The sequence below is a fragment of the Ascidiella aspersa genome, chromosome 1 (assembly GCF_963924565.1).
Source record: "Ascidiella aspersa chromosome 1, kaAscAspe10.2, whole genome shotgun sequence".
Lineage (NCBI taxonomy): Eukaryota > Metazoa > Chordata > Ascidiacea > Phlebobranchia > Ascidiidae > Ascidiella > Ascidiella aspersa.
The window spans coordinates 29,038,057-29,051,451 of NC_139447.1; the positions used below are offsets into that span (position 1 = coordinate 29,038,057).

Here is a 13,395-nt window from a genome sequence, read left to right on the forward strand (position 1 = left end):
AGGTTTCGAACCTGTGCGGGAATATCCCATTGGATTTCGAGTCCAACGCCTTAACCACTCGGCCAACGCAGCACTAAATAAGTGCGTTGGCCGGCTGGTCAACATTTATTGTATTGTCGGATTTTATAAAAAATAATTCGCTGCGAACAGGATTCGAACCTGTGCGGGAATATCCCATTGCATTTCGAGTGCAACGCCTTAACCACTCGGCCAACGCAGCACTGATTAAGTGCGTTGGCCGGCTGGTCAACATTTATTGTATTGTCGGATTTTATAAAAAATAATTCGCTGCGAACAGGATTCGAACCTTTGCGGGAATATCCCATTGGATTTAGTGTCGAACGCCTTAACCACTCGGCCATCGCAGAAATGATTAAATGCGTTGGTCAGCTAGTCAAGATTTAATGTATTATCTAATTTTACAACAACAAAAATAATTATTCGCTGCGAACAGGATTCGAACCTGTGCTGGAGTATCGCATTGGATTTCTAGTCCAACGCCTTAACCACTGGCCATAGAAGCACTAAACAAGTGCGTTGGTCAGCTGGTCAACATTTAATGTATTATCTAATTATTATGAAAACAAATTAATTCGCTGCGAACAGGATTCGAACCTGTGCGGGAATATCCCATTGCATTTCGAGTGCAACGCCTTAACCACTCGGCCATCGCAGCACTGGTTAAGTGCGTTGGCCAGCTGGTCAAAATTTAATGTATTATCTAATTTTACAACAACAAAAAATAATATTCGCTGCGAACAGGATTCGAACCTGTGCGGGAATATCCCATTGGATTTCGAGTCCAACGCCTTAACCACTCGGCCATCGCAGCACTGACTAAGTGCGTTGGTCAGCTAGTCAAAATTTAATGTATTATCTAATTTTACAACAACAAAAATAATAATTCGCTGCGAACAGGATTCGAACCTGTGCGGGAATATACCATGGGATTTCGAGTTCAACGCCTCAACCACTCGGCCATCGCAGCACTGATTAAGTGCGTTGGTCAGCTGGTCAACATTTAATGTATTATCTAATTATTATAAAAACAAACAATTTCGCTGCGAACAGGATTCGAACCTGTGCGGGAATATCCCATTGGATTTCGAGTTCAACGCCTTAACCACTCGGCCAGCGCAACACTGATTAAGTGCGTTGGTCAGCTAGTCAAGATTTAATGTATTATCTAATTTTACAACAACTAAAATAATAATTCGCTGCGAACAGGATTCGAACCTGTGCTGGAATATCGCATTGGATTTCGAGTCCAACGCCTTAACCGCTGGCCATAGAAGCACTAAATAAGTACGTTGGTCACCTGGTCAACATTTAATGTATTATCTAATTATTATGAAAACAAACTAATTCGCTGCGAACAGGATTCGAACCTGTGCGGGAATATCCAATTGGATTTCGAGTCTAACGCCTTAACCACTCGGCCATCGCAGCACTGATTAAGTGCGTTGGTCAGCTGGTCAACATTTAATGTATTATCTAATTATTATGAAAACAAACTAATTCGCTGCGAACAGGATTCGAACCTGTGCGGGAATATCCCATTGGATTTCGAGTCCAACGCCTTAACCACTCGGCCATCGCAGCACTGATTAAGTGCGTTGGTCAGCTGGTCAACATTTAATGTATTATCTAATTATTATGAAAACAAACTAATTCGCTGCAACAGGATTCGAACCTGTGCGGGAATATCCCAATGGATTTCGAGTCCAACGCCTTAACCACTCGGCCATCGCAGCACTGATTAAGTGCGTTGGTCAGCTGGTCAACATTTAATGTATTATCTAATTATTATGAAAATAAACTAATTCGCTGCAACAGGATTCGAACCTGTGCGGGAATATCCCATTGGATTTCGAGCCAACGCCTTAACCACTCGGCCATCGCAGCACTGATTAAGTGCGTTGGTCAGCTGGTCAACATTTAATGTATTATCTAATTATTATGAAAACAAACTAATTCGCTGCGAACAGGATTCGAACCTGTGCGGGAATATCCCATTGGATTTCGAGTCCAACGCCTTAACCACTCGGCCAGCGCAGCACTGATTAAGTGCGTTGGTCAGCTGGTCAACATTTAATGTATTGTCTAATTATTATGAAAACAAACTAATTCGCTGCGAACAGGATTCGAACCTGTGCGGGAATATCCCATTGGATTTCGAGTCCAACGCCTTAACCACTCGGCCATCGCAGCACTGATTAAGTGCGTTGGCCGGCTGGTCAACATTTATTGTATTATCGGATTTTATAAAAAATAATTCGCTGCGAACAGGATTCGAACCTTTGCTGGAATATCCCATTGGATTTCGAGTCCAACGCCTTAACCACTCGGCCATAGAAGCACTAAATAAGTGCGTTGGTCAGCTGGTCAACATTTAATGTATTATCTAATTATTATGAAAACAAACTAATTCGCTGCGAACAGGATTCGAACCTGTGCGGGAATATCCCAATGGATTTCGAGTCCAACGCCTTAACCACTCGGCCATCGCAGCACTGATTAAGTGCGTTGGTCAGCTGGTCAACATTTAATGTATTATCTAATTATTATGAAAATAAACTAATTCGCTGCAACAGGATTCGAACCTGTGCGGGAATATCCCATTGGATTTCGAGCCAACGCCTTAACCACTCGGCCATCGCAGCACTGATTAAGTGCGTTGGTCAGCTGGTCAACATTTAATGTATTATCTAATTATTATGAAAACAAACTAATTCGCTGCGAACAGGATTCGAACCTGTGCGGGAATATCCCATTGGATTTCGAGTCCAACGCCTTAACCACTCGGCCAGCGCAGCACTGATTAAGTGCGTTGGTCAGCTGGTCAACATTTAATGTATTGTCTAATTATTATGAAAACAAACTAATTCGCTGCGAACAGGATTCGAACCTGTGCGGGAATATCCCATTGGATTTCGAGTCCAACGCCTTAACCACTCGGCCATCGCAGCACTGATTAAGTGCGTTGGCCGGCTGGTCAACATTTATTGTATTATCGGATTTTATAAAAAATAATTCGCTGCGAACAGGATTCGAACCTTTGCGGGAATATCCCATTGGATTTCGAGTCCAACGCCTTAACCACTCGGCCATAGAAGCACTAAATAAGTGCGTTGGTCAGCTGGTCAACATTTAATGTATTATCTAATTATTATGAAAACAAACTAATTCGCTGCGAACAGGATTCGAACCTGTGCGGGAATATCCCATTGGATTTCGAGTGCAACGCCTTAACCACTCGGCCATCGCAGCACTGGTTAAGTGCGTTGGCCAGCTGGTCAAAATTTAATGTATTATCTAATTTTACAACAACAAAAATAATAATTCGCTGCGAACAGGATTCGAACCTGTGCTGGAGTATCGCATTGGATTTCGAGTCCAACGCCTTAACCACTGGCCATAGAAGCACTAAACAAGTGCGTTGGTCAGCTGGTCAACATTTAATGTATTATCTAATTATTATGAAAACAAACTAATTCGCTGCGAACAGGATTCGAACCTGTGCGGGAATATCCCATTGCATTTCGAGTGCAACGCCTTAACCACTCGGCCATCGCAGCACTGGTTAAGTGCGTTGGCCAGCTGGTCAAAATTTAATGTATTATCTAATTTTACAACAACAAAAAATAATATTCGCTGCGAACAGGATTCGAACCTGTGCGGGAATATCCCATTGGATTTCGAGTCCAACGCCTTAACCACTCGGCCATCGCAGCACTGACTAAGTGCGTTGGTCAGCTAGTCAAAATTTAATGTATTATCTAATTTTACAACAACAAAAATAATAATTCGCTGCGAACAGGATTCGAACCTGTGCGGGAATATACCATGGGATTTCGAGTTCAACGCCTCAACCACTCGGCCAGCGCAGCACTGATTAAGTGCGTTGGTCAGCTAGTCAAGATTTAATGTATTATCTAATTTTACAACAACTCAAATAATAATTCGCTGCGAACAGGATTCGAACCTGTGCGGGAATATACCATGGGATTTCGAGTTCAACGCCTCAACCACTCGGCCAGCGCAGCACTGATTAAGTGCGTTGGTCAGCTGGTCAACATTTAATGTATTATCTAATTAGTATAAAAACAAACAATTTCGCTGCGAACAGGATTCGAACCTGTGCGGGAATATCCCATTGGATTTCGAGTTCAACGCCTTAACCACTCGGCCAGCGCAGCACTGATTAAGTGCGTTGGTCAGCTAGTCAAGATTTAATGTATTATCTAATTTTACAACAACTCAAATAATAATTCGCTGCGAACAGGATTCGAACCTGTGCTGGAATATCGCATTGGATTTCGAGTCCAACGCCTTAACCACTGGCCATAGAAGCACTAAATAAGTACGTTGGTCACCTGGTCAACATTTAATGTATTATCTAATTATTATGAAAACAAACTAATTCGCTGCGAACAGGATTCGAACCTGTGCGAAACCATCGCATTTCGAACCATCGCAGCACTGATTAAGTGCGTTGGTCAGCTGGTCAACATTTAATGTATTATCTAATTATTATGAAAACAAACTAATTCGCTGCGAACAGGATTCGAACCTGTGCGGGAATATCCAATTGGATTTCGAGTCTAACGCCTTAACCACTCGGCCATCGTCGCACTGTTTAAGTGCGTTGGTCAGCTAGTCAAGATTTAATGTATTATCTAATTTTACAACAACTAAAATAATAATTCGATGCGAACAGGATTCGAACCTGTGCGGGAATATCCCATTGGATTTCGAGTCCAACGCCTTAACCACTCGGCCATCGCAGCACTGATTAAGTGTGTTGGTCAGCTGGTCAACATTTAATGTATTATCTGATTATTATGAAAACAAACTAATTCGGTGCGAATAGGATTCGAACCTGTGCGGGAATATCCCATTGGATTTCGAGTCCAACGCCTTAACCACTCGGCCATCGCAGCACTGATTAAGTGCGTTGGTCAGCTGGTCAACATTTAATGTATTATCTAATTATTATGAAAACAAACTAATTCGCTGCAACAGGATTCGAACCTGTGCGGGAATATCACAATGGATTTAGAGTCCAACGCCTTAACCACTCGGCCATCGCAGCACTGATTAAGTGCGTTGGTCAGCTGGTCAACATTTAATGTATTATCTAATTATTATGAAAATAAACTAATTCGCTGCAACAGGATTCGAACCTGTGCGGGAATATCCCATTGGATTTCGAGCCAACGCCTTAACCACTCGGCCATCGCAGCACTGATTAAGTGCGTTGGTCAGCTGGTCAACATTTAATGTATTATCTAATTATTATGAAAACAAACTAATTCGCTGCAACAGGATTCGAACCTGTGCGGGAATATCCCATTGGATTTCGAGTCCAACGCCTTAACCACTCGGCCAGCGCAGCACTGATTAAGTGCGTTGGTCAGCTGGTCAACATTTAATGTATTGTCTAATTATTATGAAAACAAACTAATTCGCTGCGAACAGGATTCGAACCTGTGCGGGAATATCCCATTGGATTTCGAGTCCAACGCCTTAACCACTCGGCCATCGCAGCACTGATTAAGTGCGTTGGCCGGCTGGTCAACATTTATTGTATTATCGGATTTTATAAAAAATAATTCGCTGCGAACAGGATTCGAACCTTTGCGGGAATATCCCATTGGATTTCGAGTCCAACGCCTTAACCACTCGGCCATAGAAGCACTAAATAAGTGCGTTGGTCAGCTGGTCAACATTTAATGTATTATCTAATTATTATGAAAACAAACTAATTCGCTGCGAACAGGATTCGAACCTGTGCGGGAATATCCCATTGGATTTCGAGTGCAACGCCTTAACCACTCGGCCATCGCAGCACTGGTTAAGTGCGTTGGCCAGCTGGTCAAAATTTAATGTATTATCTAATTTTACAACAACAAAAATAATAATTCGCTGCGAACAGGATTCGAACCTGTGCTGGAGTATCGCATTGGATTTCGAGTCCAACGCCTTAACCACTGGCCATAGAAGCACTAAACAAGTGCGTTGGTCAGCTGGTCAACATTTAATGTATTATCTAATTATTATGAAAACAAACTAATTCGCTGCGAACAGGATTCGAACCTGTGCGGGAATATCCCATTGCATTTCGAGTGCAACGCCTTAACCACTCGGCCATCGCAGCACTGGTTAAGTGCGTTGGCCAGCTGGTCAAAATTTAATGTATTATCTAATTTTACAACAACAAAAAATAATATTCGCTGCGAACAGGATTCGAACCTGTGCGGGAATATCCCAATGGATTTCGAGTCCAACGCCTTAACCACTCGGCCATCGCAGCACTGACTAAGTGCGTTGGTCAGCTAGTCAAAATTTAATGTATTATCTAATTTTACAACAACAAAAATAATAATTCGCTGCGAACAGGATTCGAACCTGTGCGGGAATATACCATGGGATTTCGAGTTCAACGCCTCAACCACTCGGCCATCGCAGCACTGATTAAGTGCGTTGGTCAGCTGGTCAACATTTAATGTATTATCTAATTATTATAAAAACAAACAATTTCGCTGCGAACAGGATTCGAACCTGTGCGGGAATATCCCATTGGATTTCGAGTTCAACGCCTTAACCACTCGGCCAGCGCAGCACTGATTAAGTGCGTTGGTCAGCTAGTCAAGATTTAATGTATTATCTAATTTTACAACAACTCAAATAATAATTCGCTGCGAACAGGATTCGAACCTGTGCTGGAATATCGCATTGGATTTCGAGTCCAACGCCTTAACCACTGGCCATAGAAGCACTAAATAAGTACGTTGGTCACCTGGTCAACATTTAATGTATTATCTAATTATTATGAAAACAAACTAATTCGCTGCGAACAGGATTCGAACCTGTGCGAAACCATCGCATTTCGAACCATCGCAGCACTGATTAAGTGCGTTGGTCAGCTGGTCAACATTTAATGTATTATCTAATTATTATGAAAACAAACTAATTCGCTGCGAACAGGATTCGAACCTGTGCGGGAATATCCAATTGGATTTCGAGTCTAACGCCTTAACCACTCGGCCATCGCAGCACTGATTAAGTGCGTTGGTCAGCTGGTCAACATTTAATGTATTATCTAATTATTATGAAAACAAACTAATTCGCTGCGAACAGGATTCGAACCTGTGCGGGAATATCCCATTGGATTTCGAGTCCAACGCCTTAACCACTCGGCCATCGTAGCACTGATTAAGTGCGTTGGTCAGCTAGTCAAGATTTAATGTATTATCTAATTTTACAACAACTAAAATAATAATTCGATGCGAACAGGATTCGAACCTGTTCGGGAATATCCCATTGGATTTCGAGTCCAACGCCTTAACCACTCGGCCATCGCAGCACTGATTAAGTGTGTTGGTCAGCTGGTCAACATTTAATGTATTATCTGATTATTATGAAAACAAACTAATTCGGTGCGAATAGGATTCGAACCTGTGCGGGAATATCCCATTGAATTTCGAGTCCAACGCCTTAACCACTCGGCCATCGCAGCACTGATTAAGTGCGTTGGTCAGCTGGTCAACATTTAATGTATTATCTAATTATTATGAAAACAAACTAATTCGCTGCGAACAGGATTCGAACCTGTGCCGGAATATCCCATTGGATTTCGAGTCCAACGCCTTAACCACTCGGCCATCGCAGCACTTATTAAGTGTGTTAGTCAGCTAGTCAAAATTTAATGTATTATCTAATTTTGCAACAACAAAAAAATAATTCGCTGCGAACAGGATTCGAACCTGTGCGGGAATATATCCCATTGGATTTCGAGCCAACGCCTTAACCACTCGGCCATCGCAGCACTGATTAAGTGCGTTGGTCAGCTGGTCAACATTTATTGTATTATCTAATTATTATGAAAACAAACTAATTCGCTGCGAACAGGATTCGAACCTGTGCGGGAATATCCCATTGGATTTCGAGTCCAACGCCTTAACCACTCGGCCATAGCAGCACTGATTAAGTGCGTTGGTCAGCTGGTCAACATTTATTGTATTATCTAATTATTATGAAAACAAACTAATTCGCTGCAACAGGATTCGAACCTGTGCAGGAATATCCCATTGGATTTCGAGTCCAACGCCTTAACCACTCGGCCATCGCAGCACTGATTAAGTGCGTTGGCCGGCTGGTCAACATTTATTGTATTATCGGATTTTATAAAAAATAATTCGCTGCGAACAGGATTCGAACCTTTGCGGGAATATCCCATTGGATTTCGAGTCCAACGCCTTAACCACTCGGCCATAGAAGCACTAAATAAGTGCGTTGGTCAGCTGGTCAATATTTAATGTATTATCTAATTATAATGAAAACAAACTAATTCGCTGCGAACAGGATTCGAACCTGTGCGGGAATATCCCATTGGATTTCGAGTCCAACGCCTTAACCACTCGGCCATCGCAGCACTTATTAAGTGTGTTAGTCAGCTAGTCAAAATTTAATGTATTATCTAATTTTACAACAACAAAAAAATAATTCGCTGCGAACAGGATTCGAACCTGTGCGGGAATATCCCATTGGATTTCGAGTCCAACGCCTTAACCACTCGGCCATCGCAGCACTGATTAAGTGCGTTGGTCAGCTGGTCAACATTTAATGTATTATCTAATTATTATGAAAACAAACTAATTCGCTGCGAACAGGATTCGAACCTGTGCGGGAATATCCCATTGGATTTCGAGTCCAACGCCTTAACCACTCGGCCATCGCAGCACTGATTAAGTGCGTTGGCCGGCTGGTCAACATTTATTGTATTATCGGATTTTATAAAAAATAATTCGCTGCGAACAGGATTCGAACCTGTGCGGGAATATCCCATTGCATTTCGAGTCCAACGCCTTAACCACTCGGCCATCGCAGCACTAAATAAGTGCGTTAGTCAGCTAGTCAAAATTTAATGTATTATCTAATTTTACAACAACAAAAAAAATAATTCGCAGCGAACAGGATTCGAACCTGTGCGGGAATATCCCATAGGATTTCGAGTCCATCGCTTTAACCCCTCGGCCATCGCAGCACTGATTAAGTGCGTTGGTCAGCTGGTCAACATTTAATGTATTATCTAATTATTATGAAAACAAACTAATTCGCTGCGAACAGGATTCGAACCTGTGCGGGAATATCCCATTGGATTTCGAGTCCAACGCCTTAACCACTCGGCCATCGCAGCACTGATTTAGTGCGTTGGTCAGCTGGTCAACATTTAATGTATTATCTAATTATTATGAAAACAAACTAATTCGCTGCGAACAGGATTCGAACCTGTGCGGGAATATCCCATTGGATTTCGAGTCCAACGCCTTAACCACTCGGCCATAGCAGCACTTATTAAGTGCGTTAGTCAGCTAGTCAACATTTAATGTATTATCTAATTTTACAACAACAAAAATAATAATTCGCTGCGAACAGGATTCGAACCTGTGCGGGAATATACCATTGGATTTCGAGTCCAACGCCTTAACCACTCGGCCATCGCAGCACTGATTAAGTGCGTTCGTCAGCTGGTCAACATTTAATGTATTATCTAATTATTATAAAAACAAACAAATTCGCTGCGAACAGGATTCGAACCTGTACGGGAATATCCCATAGGATTTCGAGACCAACGCCTTAACCACTCGGCCTGCGCAGCACTGATTAAGTGCGTTGGTCAGCTAGTCAAGATTTAATGTATTATCTAATTTTACAACAACTAAAATAATAATTCGCTGCGAACAGGATTCGAACCTGTGCGGGAATATCCCATTGGATTTCGAGTCCAACGCCTTAACCACTCGGCCATCGCAGCACTGATTAAGTGCGTTCGCCGGCTGGTCAACATTTATTGTATTATCGGATTTTATAAAAAATAATTCGCTGCGAACAGGATTCGAACCTTTGCGGGAATATCCCATTGGATTTCGAGTCCAACGCCTTAACCACTCGGCCATAGAAGCACTAAATAAGTGCGTTGGTCAGCTGGTCAATATTTAATGTATTATCTAATTATAATGAAAACAAACTAATTCGCTGCGAACAGGATTCGAACCTGTGCGGGAATATCCCATTGGATTTCGAGTCCAACGCCTTAACCACTCGGCCATCGCAGCACTTATTAAGTGTGTTAGTCAGCTAGTCAAAATTTAATGTATTATCTAATTTTACAACAACAAAAAAAATAATTCGCAGCGAACAGGATTCGAACCTGTGCGGGAATATCCCATAGGATTTCGAGTCCATCGCCTTAACCCCTCGGCCATCGCAGCACTGATTAAGTGCGTTGGTCAGCTGGTCAACATTTAATGTATTATCTAATTATTATGAAAACAAACTAATTCGCTGCGAACAGGATTCGAACCTGTGCGGGAATATCCCATTGGATTTCGAGTCCAACGCCTTAACCACTCGGCCATCGCAGCACTGATTTAGTGCGTTGGTCAGCTGGTCAACATTTAATGTATTATCTAATTATTATGAAAACAAACTAATTCGCTGCGAACAGGATTCGAACCTGTGCGGGAATATCCCATTGGATTTCGAGTCCAACGCCTTAACCACTCGGCCATAGCAGCACTTATTAAGTGCGTTAGTCAGCTAGTCAACATTTAATGTATTATCTAATTTTACAACAACAAAAATAATAATTCGCTGCGAACAGGATTCGAACCTGTGCGGGAATATACCATTGGATTTCGAGTCCAACGCCTTAACCACTCGGCCATCGCAGCACTGATTAAGTGCGTTCGTCAGCTGGTCAACATTTATTGTATTATCTAATTATTATGAAAACAAACTAATTCGCTGCGAACAGGATTCGAACCTGTGCGGGAATATCCCATTGGATTTCGAGTCCAACGCCTTAACCACTCGGCCATAGCAGCACTGATTAAGTGCGTTGGTCAGCTGGTCAACATTTATTGTATTATCTAATTATTATGAAAACAAACTAATTCGCTGCAACAGGATTCGAACCTGTGCAGGAATATCCCATTGGATTTCGAGTCCAACGCCTTAACCACTCGGCCATCGCAGCACTGATTAAGTGCGTTGGTCAGCTGGTCAACATTTAATGTATTATCTGATTATTATGAAAACAAACTAATTCGCTGCGAACAGGATTCGAACCTGTGCGGGAATATCCCATTGGATTTCGAGTCCAACGCCTTAACCACTCGGCCATCGTAGCACTGATTAAGTGCGTTGGTCAGCTAGTCAAGATTTAATGTATTATCTAATTTTACAACAACTAAAATAATAATTCGATGCGAACAGGATTCGAACCTGTTCGGGAATATCCCATTGGATTTCGAGTCCAACGCCTTAACCACTCGGCCATCGCAGCACTGATTAAGTGTGTTGGTCAGCTGGTCAACATTTAATGTATTATCTGATTATTATGAAAACAAACTAATTCGGTGCGAATAGGATTCGAACCTGTGCGGAAATATCCCATTGGATTTCGAGTCCAACGCCTTAACCACTCGGCCATCGCAGCACTGATTAAGTGCGTTGGTCAGCTGGTCAACATTTAATGTATTATCTAATTATTATGAAAACAAACTAATTCGCTGCGAACAGGATTCGAACCTGTGCGGGAATATCCCATTGGATTTCGAGTCCAACGCCTTAACCACTCGGCCATCGCAGCACTGATTAAGTGCGTTGGCCGGCTGGTCAACATTTATTGTATTATCGGATTTTATAAAAAATAATTCGCTGCGAACAGGATTCGAACCTGTGCGGGAATATCCCATTGGATTTCGAGTCCAACGCCTTAACCACTCGGCCATAGAAGCACTAAATAAGTGCGTTGGTCAGCTGGTCAATATTTAATGTATTATCTAATTATAATGAAAACAAACTAATTCGCTGCGAACAAGATTCGAACCTGTGCGGGAATATCCCATTGGATTTCGAGTCCAACGCCTTAACCACTCGGCCATCGCAGCACTTATTAAGTGTGTTAGTCAGCTAGTCAAAATTTAATGTATTATCTAATTTTACAACAACAAAAAAAAAATTCGCTGCGAACAGGATTCGAACCTGTGCGGGAATATCCCATTGGATTTCGAGTCCAACGCCTTAACCACTCGGCCATCGCAGCACTGATTAAGTGCGTTGGTCAGCTGGTCAACATTTAATGTATTATCTAATTATTATGAAAACAAACTAATTCGCTGCGAACAGGATTCGAACCTGTGCGGGAATATCCCATTGGATTTCGAGTCCAACGCCTTAACCACTCGGCCATCGCAGCACTGATTAAGTGCGTTGGCCGGCTGGTCAACATTTATTGTATTATCGGATTTTATAAAAAATAATTCGCTGCGAACAGGATTCGAACCTGTGCGGGAATATCCCATTGCATTTCGAGTCCAACGCCTTAACCACTCGGCCATCGCAGCACTAAATAAGTGCGTTAGTCAGCTAGTCAAAATTTAATGTATTATCTAATTTTACAACAACAAAAAAAATAATTCGCAGCGAACACGATTCGAACCTGTGCGGGAATATCCCATAGGATTTCGAGTCCATCGCTTTAACCCCTCGGCCATCGCAGCACTGATTAAGTGCGTTGGTCAGCTGGTCAACATTTAATGTATTATCTAATTATTATGAAAACAAACTAATTCGCTGCGAACAGGATTCGAACCTGTGCGGGAATATCCCATTGGATTTCGAGTCCAACGCCTTAACCACTCGGCCATCGCAGCACTGATTTAGTGCGTTGGTCAGCTGGTCAACATTTAATGTATTATCTAATTATTATGAAAACAAACTAATTCGCTGCGAACAGGATTCGAACCTGTGCGGGAATATCCCATTGGATTTCGAGTCCAACGCCTTAACCACTCGGCCATAGCAGCACTTATTAAGTGCGTTAGTCAGCTAGTCAACATTTAATGTATTATCTAATTTTACAACAACAAAAATAATAATTCGCTGCGAACAGGATTCGAACCTGTGCGGGAATATACCATTGGATTTCGAGTCCAACGCCTTAACCACTCGGCCATCGCAGCACTGATTAAGTGCGTTCGTCAGCTGGTCAACATTTAATGTATTATCTAATTATTATAAAAACAAACAAATTCGCTGCGAACAGGATTCGAACCTGTACGGGAATATCCCATTGGATTTCGAGACCAACGCCTTAACCACTCGGCCTGCGCAGCACTGATTAAGTGCGTTGGTCAGCTAGTCAAGATTTAATGTATTATCTAATTTTACAACAACTAAAATAATAATTCGCTGCGAACAGGATTCGAACCTGTGCGGGAATATCCCATTGGATTTCGAGTCCAACGCCTTAACCACTCGGCCATCGCAGCACTGATTAAGTGCGTTCGCCGGCTGGTCAACATTTATTGTATTATCGGATTT

The 13,395-nt window shown here is 42.1% G+C and overlaps 57 non-coding genes across 57 annotated transcripts; all 57 read right to left on the minus strand.

Moving 5' to 3' along the window:
• Nucleotides 1-138: 138 nt before the first annotated feature.
• Trnas-cga (transfer RNA serine (anticodon CGA)) lies at nucleotides 139-220 on the minus strand. The gene has a single exon. It is a non-coding gene; the product is annotated as a tRNA-Ser (tRNA).
• Nucleotides 221-594: 374 nt separating this feature from the next.
• Nucleotides 595-676, minus strand: Trnas-cga (transfer RNA serine (anticodon CGA)). The gene has a single exon. It is a non-coding gene; the product is annotated as a tRNA-Ser (tRNA).
• Nucleotides 677-750: 74 nt separating this feature from the next.
• Trnas-cga (transfer RNA serine (anticodon CGA)) lies at nucleotides 751-832 on the minus strand. Its single transcript has one exon. It is a non-coding gene; the product is annotated as a tRNA-Ser (tRNA).
• Nucleotides 833-1,059: 227 nt separating this feature from the next.
• Nucleotides 1,060-1,141, minus strand: Trnas-cga (transfer RNA serine (anticodon CGA)). Its single transcript has one exon. It is a non-coding gene; the product is annotated as a tRNA-Ser (tRNA).
• Nucleotides 1,142-1,367: 226 nt separating this feature from the next.
• Trnas-cga (transfer RNA serine (anticodon CGA)) lies at nucleotides 1,368-1,449 on the minus strand. Its single transcript has one exon. It is a non-coding gene; the product is annotated as a tRNA-Ser (tRNA).
• A 71-nt stretch (nucleotides 1,450-1,520) lies between these two features.
• Trnas-cga (transfer RNA serine (anticodon CGA)) lies at nucleotides 1,521-1,602 on the minus strand. The gene has a single exon. It is a non-coding gene; the product is annotated as a tRNA-Ser (tRNA).
• A 71-nt stretch (nucleotides 1,603-1,673) lies between these two features.
• On the minus strand, nucleotides 1,674-1,754 carry Trnas-cga (transfer RNA serine (anticodon CGA)). The gene has a single exon. It is a non-coding gene; the product is annotated as a tRNA-Ser (tRNA).
• A 222-nt stretch (nucleotides 1,755-1,976) lies between these two features.
• On the minus strand, nucleotides 1,977-2,058 carry Trnas-cga (transfer RNA serine (anticodon CGA)). Its single transcript has one exon. It is a non-coding gene; the product is annotated as a tRNA-Ser (tRNA).
• A 71-nt stretch (nucleotides 2,059-2,129) lies between these two features.
• Trnas-cga (transfer RNA serine (anticodon CGA)) lies at nucleotides 2,130-2,211 on the minus strand. The gene has a single exon. It is a non-coding gene; the product is annotated as a tRNA-Ser (tRNA).
• A 219-nt stretch (nucleotides 2,212-2,430) lies between these two features.
• Nucleotides 2,431-2,512, minus strand: Trnas-cga (transfer RNA serine (anticodon CGA)). Its single transcript has one exon. It is a non-coding gene; the product is annotated as a tRNA-Ser (tRNA).
• A 222-nt stretch (nucleotides 2,513-2,734) lies between these two features.
• Trnas-cga (transfer RNA serine (anticodon CGA)) lies at nucleotides 2,735-2,816 on the minus strand. The gene has a single exon. It is a non-coding gene; the product is annotated as a tRNA-Ser (tRNA).
• A 71-nt stretch (nucleotides 2,817-2,887) lies between these two features.
• Nucleotides 2,888-2,969, minus strand: Trnas-cga (transfer RNA serine (anticodon CGA)). Its single transcript has one exon. It is a non-coding gene; the product is annotated as a tRNA-Ser (tRNA).
• Nucleotides 2,970-3,188: 219 nt separating this feature from the next.
• Trnas-cga (transfer RNA serine (anticodon CGA)) lies at nucleotides 3,189-3,270 on the minus strand. Its single transcript has one exon. It is a non-coding gene; the product is annotated as a tRNA-Ser (tRNA).
• A 226-nt stretch (nucleotides 3,271-3,496) lies between these two features.
• On the minus strand, nucleotides 3,497-3,578 carry Trnas-cga (transfer RNA serine (anticodon CGA)). The gene has a single exon. It is a non-coding gene; the product is annotated as a tRNA-Ser (tRNA).
• Nucleotides 3,579-3,652: 74 nt separating this feature from the next.
• Trnas-cga (transfer RNA serine (anticodon CGA)) lies at nucleotides 3,653-3,734 on the minus strand. Its single transcript has one exon. It is a non-coding gene; the product is annotated as a tRNA-Ser (tRNA).
• Nucleotides 3,735-4,117: 383 nt separating this feature from the next.
• Nucleotides 4,118-4,199, minus strand: Trnas-cga (transfer RNA serine (anticodon CGA)). The gene has a single exon. It is a non-coding gene; the product is annotated as a tRNA-Ser (tRNA).
• Nucleotides 4,200-4,708: 509 nt separating this feature from the next.
• Nucleotides 4,709-4,790, minus strand: Trnas-cga (transfer RNA serine (anticodon CGA)). Its single transcript has one exon. It is a non-coding gene; the product is annotated as a tRNA-Ser (tRNA).
• A 71-nt stretch (nucleotides 4,791-4,861) lies between these two features.
• Trnas-cga (transfer RNA serine (anticodon CGA)) lies at nucleotides 4,862-4,943 on the minus strand. The gene has a single exon. It is a non-coding gene; the product is annotated as a tRNA-Ser (tRNA).
• Nucleotides 4,944-5,317: 374 nt separating this feature from the next.
• On the minus strand, nucleotides 5,318-5,398 carry Trnas-cga (transfer RNA serine (anticodon CGA)). The gene has a single exon. It is a non-coding gene; the product is annotated as a tRNA-Ser (tRNA).
• Nucleotides 5,399-5,469: 71 nt separating this feature from the next.
• On the minus strand, nucleotides 5,470-5,551 carry Trnas-cga (transfer RNA serine (anticodon CGA)). Its single transcript has one exon. It is a non-coding gene; the product is annotated as a tRNA-Ser (tRNA).
• A 219-nt stretch (nucleotides 5,552-5,770) lies between these two features.
• Trnas-cga (transfer RNA serine (anticodon CGA)) lies at nucleotides 5,771-5,852 on the minus strand. The gene has a single exon. It is a non-coding gene; the product is annotated as a tRNA-Ser (tRNA).
• A 226-nt stretch (nucleotides 5,853-6,078) lies between these two features.
• Trnas-cga (transfer RNA serine (anticodon CGA)) lies at nucleotides 6,079-6,160 on the minus strand. Its single transcript has one exon. It is a non-coding gene; the product is annotated as a tRNA-Ser (tRNA).
• A 74-nt stretch (nucleotides 6,161-6,234) lies between these two features.
• On the minus strand, nucleotides 6,235-6,316 carry Trnas-cga (transfer RNA serine (anticodon CGA)). The gene has a single exon. It is a non-coding gene; the product is annotated as a tRNA-Ser (tRNA).
• Nucleotides 6,317-6,543: 227 nt separating this feature from the next.
• On the minus strand, nucleotides 6,544-6,625 carry Trnas-cga (transfer RNA serine (anticodon CGA)). The gene has a single exon. It is a non-coding gene; the product is annotated as a tRNA-Ser (tRNA).
• A 353-nt stretch (nucleotides 6,626-6,978) lies between these two features.
• Nucleotides 6,979-7,060, minus strand: Trnas-cga (transfer RNA serine (anticodon CGA)). Its single transcript has one exon. It is a non-coding gene; the product is annotated as a tRNA-Ser (tRNA).
• A 71-nt stretch (nucleotides 7,061-7,131) lies between these two features.
• Nucleotides 7,132-7,213, minus strand: Trnas-cga (transfer RNA serine (anticodon CGA)). The gene has a single exon. It is a non-coding gene; the product is annotated as a tRNA-Ser (tRNA).
• A 74-nt stretch (nucleotides 7,214-7,287) lies between these two features.
• On the minus strand, nucleotides 7,288-7,369 carry Trnas-cga (transfer RNA serine (anticodon CGA)). The gene has a single exon. It is a non-coding gene; the product is annotated as a tRNA-Ser (tRNA).
• A 224-nt stretch (nucleotides 7,370-7,593) lies between these two features.
• Trnas-cga (transfer RNA serine (anticodon CGA)) lies at nucleotides 7,594-7,675 on the minus strand. The gene has a single exon. It is a non-coding gene; the product is annotated as a tRNA-Ser (tRNA).
• Nucleotides 7,676-7,902: 227 nt separating this feature from the next.
• Trnas-cga (transfer RNA serine (anticodon CGA)) lies at nucleotides 7,903-7,984 on the minus strand. Its single transcript has one exon. It is a non-coding gene; the product is annotated as a tRNA-Ser (tRNA).
• A 71-nt stretch (nucleotides 7,985-8,055) lies between these two features.
• Trnas-cga (transfer RNA serine (anticodon CGA)) lies at nucleotides 8,056-8,136 on the minus strand. Its single transcript has one exon. It is a non-coding gene; the product is annotated as a tRNA-Ser (tRNA).
• A 219-nt stretch (nucleotides 8,137-8,355) lies between these two features.
• Trnas-cga (transfer RNA serine (anticodon CGA)) lies at nucleotides 8,356-8,437 on the minus strand. The gene has a single exon. It is a non-coding gene; the product is annotated as a tRNA-Ser (tRNA).
• Nucleotides 8,438-8,510: 73 nt separating this feature from the next.
• Nucleotides 8,511-8,592, minus strand: Trnas-cga (transfer RNA serine (anticodon CGA)). The gene has a single exon. It is a non-coding gene; the product is annotated as a tRNA-Ser (tRNA).
• Nucleotides 8,593-8,663: 71 nt separating this feature from the next.
• Nucleotides 8,664-8,745, minus strand: Trnas-cga (transfer RNA serine (anticodon CGA)). The gene has a single exon. It is a non-coding gene; the product is annotated as a tRNA-Ser (tRNA).
• A 66-nt stretch (nucleotides 8,746-8,811) lies between these two features.
• On the minus strand, nucleotides 8,812-8,893 carry Trnas-cga (transfer RNA serine (anticodon CGA)). Its single transcript has one exon. It is a non-coding gene; the product is annotated as a tRNA-Ser (tRNA).
• Nucleotides 8,894-9,120: 227 nt separating this feature from the next.
• Nucleotides 9,121-9,202, minus strand: Trnas-cga (transfer RNA serine (anticodon CGA)). The gene has a single exon. It is a non-coding gene; the product is annotated as a tRNA-Ser (tRNA).
• Nucleotides 9,203-9,273: 71 nt separating this feature from the next.
• On the minus strand, nucleotides 9,274-9,355 carry Trnas-cga (transfer RNA serine (anticodon CGA)). Its single transcript has one exon. It is a non-coding gene; the product is annotated as a tRNA-Ser (tRNA).
• A 74-nt stretch (nucleotides 9,356-9,429) lies between these two features.
• Trnas-cga (transfer RNA serine (anticodon CGA)) lies at nucleotides 9,430-9,511 on the minus strand. Its single transcript has one exon. It is a non-coding gene; the product is annotated as a tRNA-Ser (tRNA).
• A 227-nt stretch (nucleotides 9,512-9,738) lies between these two features.
• Nucleotides 9,739-9,820, minus strand: Trnas-cga (transfer RNA serine (anticodon CGA)). Its single transcript has one exon. It is a non-coding gene; the product is annotated as a tRNA-Ser (tRNA).
• Nucleotides 9,821-10,039: 219 nt separating this feature from the next.
• Nucleotides 10,040-10,121, minus strand: Trnas-cga (transfer RNA serine (anticodon CGA)). The gene has a single exon. It is a non-coding gene; the product is annotated as a tRNA-Ser (tRNA).
• Nucleotides 10,122-10,348: 227 nt separating this feature from the next.
• On the minus strand, nucleotides 10,349-10,430 carry Trnas-cga (transfer RNA serine (anticodon CGA)). Its single transcript has one exon. It is a non-coding gene; the product is annotated as a tRNA-Ser (tRNA).
• A 71-nt stretch (nucleotides 10,431-10,501) lies between these two features.
• Nucleotides 10,502-10,583, minus strand: Trnas-cga (transfer RNA serine (anticodon CGA)). The gene has a single exon. It is a non-coding gene; the product is annotated as a tRNA-Ser (tRNA).
• A 74-nt stretch (nucleotides 10,584-10,657) lies between these two features.
• Nucleotides 10,658-10,739, minus strand: Trnas-cga (transfer RNA serine (anticodon CGA)). The gene has a single exon. It is a non-coding gene; the product is annotated as a tRNA-Ser (tRNA).
• A 71-nt stretch (nucleotides 10,740-10,810) lies between these two features.
• Nucleotides 10,811-10,892, minus strand: Trnas-cga (transfer RNA serine (anticodon CGA)). The gene has a single exon. It is a non-coding gene; the product is annotated as a tRNA-Ser (tRNA).
• Nucleotides 10,893-10,963: 71 nt separating this feature from the next.
• On the minus strand, nucleotides 10,964-11,044 carry Trnas-cga (transfer RNA serine (anticodon CGA)). The gene has a single exon. It is a non-coding gene; the product is annotated as a tRNA-Ser (tRNA).
• Nucleotides 11,045-11,115: 71 nt separating this feature from the next.
• Nucleotides 11,116-11,197, minus strand: Trnas-cga (transfer RNA serine (anticodon CGA)). The gene has a single exon. It is a non-coding gene; the product is annotated as a tRNA-Ser (tRNA).
• A 74-nt stretch (nucleotides 11,198-11,271) lies between these two features.
• On the minus strand, nucleotides 11,272-11,353 carry Trnas-cga (transfer RNA serine (anticodon CGA)). The gene has a single exon. It is a non-coding gene; the product is annotated as a tRNA-Ser (tRNA).
• A 71-nt stretch (nucleotides 11,354-11,424) lies between these two features.
• On the minus strand, nucleotides 11,425-11,506 carry Trnas-cga (transfer RNA serine (anticodon CGA)). The gene has a single exon. It is a non-coding gene; the product is annotated as a tRNA-Ser (tRNA).
• Nucleotides 11,507-11,577: 71 nt separating this feature from the next.
• Trnas-cga (transfer RNA serine (anticodon CGA)) lies at nucleotides 11,578-11,659 on the minus strand. Its single transcript has one exon. It is a non-coding gene; the product is annotated as a tRNA-Ser (tRNA).
• A 66-nt stretch (nucleotides 11,660-11,725) lies between these two features.
• On the minus strand, nucleotides 11,726-11,807 carry Trnas-cga (transfer RNA serine (anticodon CGA)). The gene has a single exon. It is a non-coding gene; the product is annotated as a tRNA-Ser (tRNA).
• Nucleotides 11,808-11,878: 71 nt separating this feature from the next.
• Nucleotides 11,879-11,960, minus strand: Trnas-cga (transfer RNA serine (anticodon CGA)). The gene has a single exon. It is a non-coding gene; the product is annotated as a tRNA-Ser (tRNA).
• A 73-nt stretch (nucleotides 11,961-12,033) lies between these two features.
• On the minus strand, nucleotides 12,034-12,115 carry Trnas-cga (transfer RNA serine (anticodon CGA)). Its single transcript has one exon. It is a non-coding gene; the product is annotated as a tRNA-Ser (tRNA).
• A 71-nt stretch (nucleotides 12,116-12,186) lies between these two features.
• Trnas-cga (transfer RNA serine (anticodon CGA)) lies at nucleotides 12,187-12,268 on the minus strand. Its single transcript has one exon. It is a non-coding gene; the product is annotated as a tRNA-Ser (tRNA).
• Nucleotides 12,269-12,334: 66 nt separating this feature from the next.
• On the minus strand, nucleotides 12,335-12,416 carry Trnas-cga (transfer RNA serine (anticodon CGA)). The gene has a single exon. It is a non-coding gene; the product is annotated as a tRNA-Ser (tRNA).
• A 227-nt stretch (nucleotides 12,417-12,643) lies between these two features.
• Nucleotides 12,644-12,725, minus strand: Trnas-cga (transfer RNA serine (anticodon CGA)). The gene has a single exon. It is a non-coding gene; the product is annotated as a tRNA-Ser (tRNA).
• Nucleotides 12,726-12,796: 71 nt separating this feature from the next.
• Trnas-cga (transfer RNA serine (anticodon CGA)) lies at nucleotides 12,797-12,878 on the minus strand. The gene has a single exon. It is a non-coding gene; the product is annotated as a tRNA-Ser (tRNA).
• A 74-nt stretch (nucleotides 12,879-12,952) lies between these two features.
• On the minus strand, nucleotides 12,953-13,034 carry Trnas-cga (transfer RNA serine (anticodon CGA)). The gene has a single exon. It is a non-coding gene; the product is annotated as a tRNA-Ser (tRNA).
• A 227-nt stretch (nucleotides 13,035-13,261) lies between these two features.
• Trnas-cga (transfer RNA serine (anticodon CGA)) lies at nucleotides 13,262-13,343 on the minus strand. The gene has a single exon. It is a non-coding gene; the product is annotated as a tRNA-Ser (tRNA).
• Between the last annotated feature and the right edge of the window lie 52 nt (nucleotides 13,344-13,395).